Raw genomic sequence first — 9,986 nt, forward strand, 5'->3', positions numbered from 1 at the left:
GAAATCACTTTCTTATTTTTTTCAAGTCATGTTCATTTAAGATCTGATATATAGTCACTTTGCATGTTTTTTAATGACTAGTCCCAGCGGGATTCACGCCAAGAAATGTATGAGATCAGATCAAATGAGATCAAATGTGAAATTCATGATCTCAGCGGCCAGTCTATGCTTAATAACAAGCAGAATCTCTTTCTTTCAAATGAGATAATCAGATATTAATTTAAGAAGATCTGATTTTTAAAGATATTTAATATATTCATGAAATTCTTGAAAAAATCTGCTTAGTATAGAAGTATCTCTGTAATTCTAAAGATAAGTAGTAAGATCAGAGCTTAGATTATTATTCTCATTGATAGTAGCTATAGTAGTAGAATTGCTAGAAGCTCTTATCTGATATAGTTCTTCATTTATCTGAGTAATATATTATCTCAAGACAGCAGCTTCATCAGTCATATTATTATTATTCTGATTATTATTATTATATTTTTCTTATAATTATTAAGATTGAAAAGAATTCAGATGTAGTAGTTTAATTCTCTGAAGTCTCTTCACAGTTGATTAATCTTGTATTAACAGGCATTTAATATAAGGAATTTGAATGAAAGAAGCAGCTATTTGAAAAGCTTATTATATAATTATTACATGATTATAATACTTTATAGAAGTGCAAGAGCTTTATAATCTGTTAGAGAGATTAAACATGATTGATTATTATTATTTAACTAACTAGCAGCTAGTGAAAGCTAAATATATATGTGTGAGTTATGTAAGTTAGAGTTTGTATAATAGCTTCAACAAAGTTTTCTACTTTCTAATTATCTCAGTAAGCTCAGATACTTCTTCAGATATTTATTACTATTTTAATACTGAATTAATAATTATATCATGAGCTAATCTTAAATAGTAAAATCAGATTATATAAGTAATAATATCTTACAAAGTATCTGAGAAGAAACAGTTTCTGATTATTAATAATATAAGAATAATTTACTCAGTACTTTGAGTATGAAAGAGAATTTTAACTCAACTTTATAAATTTATTATTTCTGTATTATCTTAGAATCTTAGAATAATAATATTCTTATAATATATCTGATTTTTATATTCATATCTCAAGTTCTTAGAATAGAAGTATCATCTCAAAGTTAACTAGTGTGTTTTTGAATACAGGAATTTTAATTCAATTTCTCATATAAAAAAAAAGCTCTTAGAAATTCTGAGATTAAAAAATATAATTATTTTCAAGAGTATATATCTATCTTAAATATAGATTTTTTTAAAATATTAAATAAATATTTCTATTCTTCTTCTCTTTAGCTATAAGCTAAGATGATTTTCAAATCTCAAAGATATGTGAGTATATAGTAATAGAAAGTCAAAGTTGAAGAATCTGAAAAATTCTTGTAAATCTCAGAAATCTTTATTGAAGATGAAACTGTTTCTTCTCAGATTCTCTGACAAGAATTACTCTGAGCACATGACTTGTATCAAAAGTAGATTAGTATCATGCTAGATTAATAATACTGCAACTCACTCAAACTGAGTCAGAGAGTCTGAGCTCACTGAGATAACTTTCTAATTTGTGACAGAAAGTAGAAAACTTGACCTTGCTAAGTACGTCACTTAACCTCATTATGTAAGCTGACCTTGCAAATATAACTCATGCTACTATCTGACCTCACTTAATACATCTTTTCTTGTAATTTGAAATCACTTTTTTTTTCTTAATTATTTATCATCAATTCTACAATCAATTCAAAATCAATTTAAAATCAATTTAATACTGAAATTATTCTTAAATTTAATAATAAAGTAAGTGTTTATATAATTTACACTGAATTGATTATTAACTGATTTTCAATTAATTATTAATTACTTAAATATACAGATTGAATTTATTTTATTACTATAATTAATTAATAATTAATTCAGAATCAATTTAAAATCAATTTAAAATCAATTTAATACTGAAATTATTCTTGAATTTAATAATAATACTGAATTGATTATCAACTGATTTTCAATCAATTATTAATTACTTAAATATATAGATTAAATTTATTTTTATTACTATAATCAATTCAGAATCAATTTAAAATCAATTTAAAATTAATTTAAAATCAATTTAATACTGAAATTATTCTTGAATTTAATAATAATACTGAATTGATTATCAACTGATTTTCAATCAATTATTAATTACTTAAATATATAGATTAAATCTATTTTTATTACTATAATTAATTCAGAATCAATTCAGAATCAATTTAAAATTAATTTAAAATTAATTATTAAATATTTTTATCTTGATATATTTTAAAATTCTGTAAAACATCTCTTTATATTCTATATGAATTTATCTGTTTATTTAATTGATTATGAATCAGCTATACATGCTTTGATTGGTTGATGAGCTGAATGAATGAGTGAATTGAAAGGTTGAAAGTCAATTATCAACTGATTATTACTGTATTGTGCGAGGTCGGGGTCATGATTATGTAACGAGGTCAAGTGTCGCACTTAGCGAGGTCAAGTTTTCTGTATACACGGTTTGCGAGTGGCTTTGCGGGGTGTGGTTGGCTGAGTCATCCCCCAATCTTCATTTGAACGGGAGTATACGCTGCGTATGCGCTACAACTTGCGCAACCTATGCAGACACATTGGCTGTTGATTGATTTCTCAGTTTTACTTTGTTACTTTTCTATCAGTGCTGAAGTTACTTCATTCTTATATCTATTCCTTCAAGATTATTGTTACAACTCGATTGCTATTGCTACTCATTGTTTCAAGTGATCCAACACACTACGGAGTACAGTGTCTACTCAAAAGAGTTGGGAAAGTGTTAATCAGACAAGCAGAAACAGAAGCATACGACTGGCTCAAAAAGCACCCAGCACCTCCAAAAAGAAAGCAGTACGATGGACTAAAACTAGCTACGCTGTAACTACTTGGTTTTGTACACATGCGTACCGTACGCACCCTGGTCCACACAAGCTGCAGCCTCCATAGAAAAAGGCAAACAAAACCTTCAAAGTTCAGCCCGCGTTGGGCTCTAACAAGTACGCTGCTAGCGTCATGCAGGGAATCAAGGGCTGCTAATCCTGTCTCAAACCCATTCAAGAGGCCACAAACGCACCACCCCCCATCCAGGCCAGGCCGGGGAGGGGGAGAGAGAGGGGGTTGACAGGGCCCCGGGGTTGGAGGGGGGGGGGGGGTTAACTTTGTTAAATGAAGTTGGTCCAGGAAGTTCTGGGTTGCGTCGAATAATACGGATTAAACTTGAAAATATTTTAGCTGGGAGTCTGGAGTCTGCATCCGTGAAAGGCGGACATATGCATGCCAGGTGCTTATCAGAACTCTTCCCCACCATTCCTCATTCTGAATGTTATGAGGGCCATTATTTCAGAGAAGGACTATAGAATGTTTGAACTCTAGTGAGGAGCTGATTAACTTCATTCCCCTCTCTATCTATGCCTCTTTGCATGCATAAAATGTGGAAGATGTAAAGCTTGTGTGATTGAAAGGTTGCTAGCTTGTGGAAAGTTATATGTGTTGGTGATTACTACACCTACCCTAGTCATGTGCCACCCCAACCTATTCATTTAGTGTAACTCATGTAGTTAGATTACAACACAACACAACAACATTATTCTTCAAGAGGTTATAAAGCCCTTTGTAAGCAATAAATAACTACAACAACATGCTAAATTGACATCTTCATATGTCATTACAAGCATGCCTAGATAATTTATTAATTAATTGAACTCATGATGAATCTGAGATCAGGTGAAAAGCCTGACTTAATAAAGAATTATATGTTAATATATAGAAGAAGAAATTCACAAACATCTGAAGTATAAGAAGGATTGAGTGTGAGCTTATCAATATCTATAATAAACTGAAAAGTAACTGTCTCTGAGGCATTTAAGCTGAATGAAATTATCACAGAGAAACAGTCTGATAAGTTCAATATATATAAAGACTCAGTTGAAGACATTATCAGTGAGATGTCAGACAATGCAAAGAGCTTAAGTAACTGAAATAATAATGACTCTGTGAGTGAGAAGACTTATATAAGACTTGAAATTACAAGACTTCAGCATGAGATTGAGTGTATAAAGATCAGTAGAAGTGAGACTCTTATAAGTAATAAGATAAGAGTGAATTTAATAGAATATCTTTAATAAAAAGAAAAGACATCTGTTATAATGAAAGTTTTTAAAGAATTCAGAAGCTAAGTAAGACTTATTAAAAGATTAATAGTTCTCACTAAATTTATTAACTATTTAATATGAAGAGAGAAAATTCTTTTAACTGCAGAATAGTCTGAAACTGATAATATTCTTGAAGATAATAATCTTGATAAGAATGTTATTATGAATATGTAATATTTCTGAAAAGAATACAATCTTTGATTATACAATTATATATAATCTGTAATTACTCTGCAGATCAAGGCTCATTTCACTATACTTAAGAAATTCAAGTTATCTGCTTATACTCTATAAACTATTATAGAGAATAACTTTTCTGAGAGATCTGCTATCTACAGAATCTGTCTGTTTAAGAAACTGATTAGTATAACTACTAAGTTAAAAGACTTAGATTATACTTTCATTGAATATCTGATTATTATAAGAACTAATTATATCTGTCTAGAATATAAGATTCTGAATATTATATTTTTTAACAGACTGCTTACAGAAGTTAACAGAGATTAAGCCTTATTTATAAGAAATTAAATGAATCAAATTGACAAAGATAATACTCAATTCTTAGAGAATAATTTTATAAGTCTGTACTGTGATATTCTTTTGCAGCTCTCTGCTATAAATGAAGTAAATACTAATATATCTAGAAATTCTATCAACAATGCATAAGATAAGAATAAGAAAGACAAGAACAAAGAGAAAGACAATGACAAGAATAAGAACACTGAATTCAAACCTGAATATAGAGATAATGATATAAGAATCTGCTATCATTATTAAAAGATTAATTATATTCAGACTGACTATTGAAAGAAATACTCTGAGAAACATTCTTCAAACTTCAATATAAATAGAAACAAGAATAAAGACAAGAATGCAGAGAATACAGATACTACTTCTATTCATAATATTATAAAGTAAGTATTTTACATCAAAGAAAAGGCCTATATAAGTAATCAGATAGAAAAAGATATCTGAATTCTAGACTCTGAATTAAGTGTTCATATCACATCTCATAGAGATCTTGTTATAACAAAGTCTCAGAAGGTGAAAGTAATGTTAAAAATAGTAGACAGAACAGTAGTCTCTGCTGCAGCTATAGAAGATACAAAGATTTCAGTGAAAGAGATAAATATACTGTTAAATAATATTCACTATATCTTAAAGTTAGAAGGGAATCTCATGAGTATGAGTAAGCTTGTATATCAGAGTTATATCTATAAGCAGTTAATATATGAGAATAATTATACTATATTAATTATATCTTCTGACTGCATGTTCTCATTTACAGCAAGATTAAATAAGAATGATATCTATGAGATGAAAAGACTAATTATATACAGAGACTTAATTCAGTTTACTATACTTAATAATGATTTTAAACCTGTGAATATATTACAGATGAAAGATGACATAATATTAGTACTATCTGAAAGAAATAATATAAAGATTATAGAACTTATAATAATGCAATGATATTAAAAGCTAGAACATCTGAATCTCATGAATATTACAAAAATAATAACAGATTCATGACTAGAAATGAGAATAAAGAGTGACAGAGCTTTGTCATTCTGTAAGATCTGTGTATAGATAAAAATAACATATTCAATATTTATATCAATGATAAGAACTATCAAATCTGTGATAAGATTCTTCATGAATCTTGTAGATGACAGCTGTATACTATATAATGAAGTCAATCTCTCTACTTAAGAAGGAGCTAATCATTGAATGAGTATTATAGATAATACTATATACTACAGATGAATTATTCTTATAATATCAAAGAATGAGATCACTGTGTATTTAATGACCTTTATTAATGAAATTGAGGCCACTACTCAACACTGAATTGAAACCCTACACTGAGATGATAAAGAAGAGTTCAAAAGTCAAGAACTTAAGATCTACTGTCAGAGTAAAGAAATAGTATATGAAATGACTATATCTGATACACTACAATCAAATGACTCAGTGAAACACATGAATTAAATAGTTATAGAGAAGATAAGAAGCTTGCTATTTAATAGTGAGCTGATGAAAGAGCTCTGAGATGAGGTAATATAAGCTGTAGTTATGATGATCAACACATTCTCAACATCAATGAAGATATTTAAATATAAGAAAGAAACATCACTTATATCTTTTAAAGTATGAACTGAGATGCAATCTTCTGTTCATTGAATACAGAGATGAGAGTGCAAGGTCTACAAGAAGAATTTGAAAGTGTTGAATAAGCTTATAAATAGAACTAACAGCAGGGAATGACAGCTGGTTAAATATCAAGAATTACATCAATATCATGTGTGAGATTCTATTGTATATTATCTTGAGATTGCATGAGATATCATATTTAATGAAGCTCTTGACATGGATACAAATACATCTGTAAATACAGTGAGAGAATTCAATGAATTATCTAATGAATTGAATATTCTAAATGTCAGAGAGAGATAATAACACTGTCTTCTAAGAAAACTTATAAAGAAAAAGTCAGATATTTTGAAGATGATTATCAATAAGAACTTAGAGAGTGTAATTAATTCAATCTATCTTCTAGATAATAAGATATAGCTTGTTATAAATAAAGAGTCTGAAGACTCTATTAATAAGAATAATTCTATTCTAAGTGTTCTGACAGATTGATCAACTACACTGATGAAAGCTAAGAGAAGCTCAGACTGAAACTATTAACATAAGATAATAAAAAAGAAGATTAAGATATTTGAATAGAAGAAGATATATATTATTATTAAGAAGGCTCTGAAAATGAATATTCTTATAGATAAATAAGTATATGATTGAAAATTCAATAATAAGAGAGAAATCATTCACTTTAAAACTCACTGAGTGATTAAAGAGTTCTTGTAATAACAGAGTATTTATTATATAAGATTATATACTGCAGTGATATCAGGGCCTATATCATGCAGTCTATTCACTATATTAACTGTTAAAGAATGAAAGATTAAATTGATTGACTATGTATCTGCATTTTTGAATAATATACTACTACAGAATGAGATAATCTATATACAACTGTTCACAGATGTTAAGTATAACAGAGAGAACTTAGTGAGACTACTCTGTCAGAGTCTATATAAAATGAAGCAAGCTGTAAGAGTATGATATTTTCTAGCAACAGAATATCTCATTACATTGAGATTCAAGATATTACCTTATAATGATGAATTTCTATATCACTCTGTTTACAAGATCTATCTGACATTGTATATCAATAATTGTCAGGTGATAGAATCTCAAGAACAGCAATTAGACTGAGTATTAAGAGAGATTGTAAAGAGATTTAAGACAAAGAATGTTAAAGAGATTAAGTCATATCTTAAGATAAAGATTAAATATCAGAGAAATGATAATCTAGCAGTTACATAGAGCTGTTATATTGAGAAGATTCTTGATGATTTTAGCATAAATAAGATGAATTCTGTGAAAACCTCTATAATAACAGGCATATGACTGGAATTTTCATCTGATGAGAATAATGAATTAAATAATAACTTTACAGCTATGAGATATTATCAAGAATTGAGATCATTACAGTATTTGATCTCAAGTAGTCAGTCAGATCTGATATTCACAGTTAACTATCTCTTATATTTTAACTTATATTTATACAAAGCATGTTGAGCAGCATTGAAGCATGTTCTACATTATATTAAGAAGATAAAAAACCATAACATATTATATAAGAAGAAGATAGAAGATAATCTGAGTTCTGTGATATACTGTGATTCAGACTGAGCAGAGATGAATTCTCAATATAAATTGACTACTGACTACATTATATTAATTAATAAGTCACTGATCTTATAGCAGTCACAGAGACAGACATCTATTATCAAATTAACTATAGAAGCTGAATATATTGCAGCTAGTGAGACAGCTTGTAAGATAATCTGATTGAATGATATGTTATATAACATTAGATTGATAAATGATGAAAAAGTGAAAATATACTCATATCTATAAGTTGATAATAAGAGAGCAATTGATCTAGTAAAGAGAGAATTCTTAATACAAAGATCACATCATATCAAGATTAGATATTATATTCTTTATAACTTAATTAAAAAAGAGAAAATCATGATGAAATATGTTAATTCTACAGTGAACATAGCTGACAGACTCACTAAGTCACTGATGAAGCCTGCATTTGAAGATTTTATTAAAAGAATTGATTTGAAAGAGATCAGAAAGAAATGATTAAATGATAATAATAATACAGTGAATCAATGAATTTTGCATGTATTTCTTGATTTTTACAGTTATTGCTGTACAGACATCTTTTCTAATGAGAAAATCAGGATCTGATTCATGTAATTAATTATTATTGCATTTTTGAAAGATTTGAGGATGAAGGAGGCCCCGGGTGGCGGCTTATTATAGGCCACAGTGTAGCAAGAGGGGGTGTTGGTGATTACTACACCTACCCTAGTCACATGCCACCCCAACCTATTCATTTAGTGTAACTCGCGTAGTTAGATTACAACACAACACAACAACGTTATCCTCCAAGAATATGGTGGAAGGATTAGTAAGCCAGATCACGTGACCTGACATAAAAGGAATGGTCATAGAAGAAAAAAAAAAAAAAAAAAAAAAAAAAAAAAAAAAAAAAAAAAAGAAAAAAGAAAACTTTTTTTGAGGGAGAGAGAATTGAATAAACCACTAGGAGTTGTTGCACATGCATGAATAATAACAATGGCTCATGTGAAAATGAAACAAATATTTTAGCTTGCTAAACTTAAATATCAACAGATCTATAACTGGCCTGCAATATTCCCCCAAGGGATTTGAAAGGAAAGTATCCGAGATACTGAAATTCAACCTACCTATCATTGTTTCAACCAAAGACTATGTGGCGCGCGAGAGAGAGAACTGGGCTTGTTCAGTGCCTTTTTATCTCTTCCTTCCCCCCCCCCCCTTCCCCCGCGATGGCCCCCTTAAGTAATAATCCATACAAACCCATGAGCATAGTAATACACATAGCTCCAGACATTTAGTACTCCTTGCGGGAAATATACAGAGTTAGCGAGTAAAAATCGCGAGCTCCTCTGCTCGTGGGCCTTGGGCTGGTCGAGGGGTAGGTAGGTAAGTAGGTAAGTAGGTTGCTTGCAACTCATTACTTGAAGCAAGGAGATTCTCATCTGGGGGTTCTTCACGCCCTAAAGCACTCCCACGCACAACCACTATTCCGCATATTGGTTTCGAAATGCAGGAGACGATTTGTTGCCCTTTAGAGATAATAGAGTTAAATGGAGCTAAGGCGTACTTACAGATGTCGTCAGGCCCAAGGATGTATGTTGCCAGCTAGATAATGTTAGAATATAAATGTATAGTATAGTTCAACGATAGCGTGAGATGACCAAAGTGCTGGGGTACCATGTATGTGTTTAGGGAATATTGAATGGAAACCATGTAACTAGCCCGCGGGTGGGAAAGATTTGATAATTATTTCCCCTTTTTTCTAAGTAATATATAAAATATATATGTGTAAAATTCGTTTCATTCTGGGTAGGGAGTTATCTAGTCGTAAACCCTTGCTGAGGACCGGGTATGTTCAAATAATTAGCCAAAGGGAAACAAAAGAAAAAAGAAAGAAGAGAAAGAGAAAGCTATATACATGGTAAGAAAAGAGGGGGCGTAGAAGATAGGAGTAGGAAGATGGGGATATGTATGTACAGAGAGGATGGCATGGTCCTCCCTTTACAGCTCAGACAGGATGGAAGAAGGGGGGGGGGGGGGGGGGGG

This window comes from Blastomyces gilchristii, assembly GCF_000003855.2.
Source record: "Blastomyces gilchristii SLH14081 genomic scaffold supercont1.8, whole genome shotgun sequence".
NCBI classification, from domain to species: Eukaryota; Fungi; Ascomycota; class Eurotiomycetes; order Onygenales; family Ajellomycetaceae; genus Blastomyces; species Blastomyces gilchristii.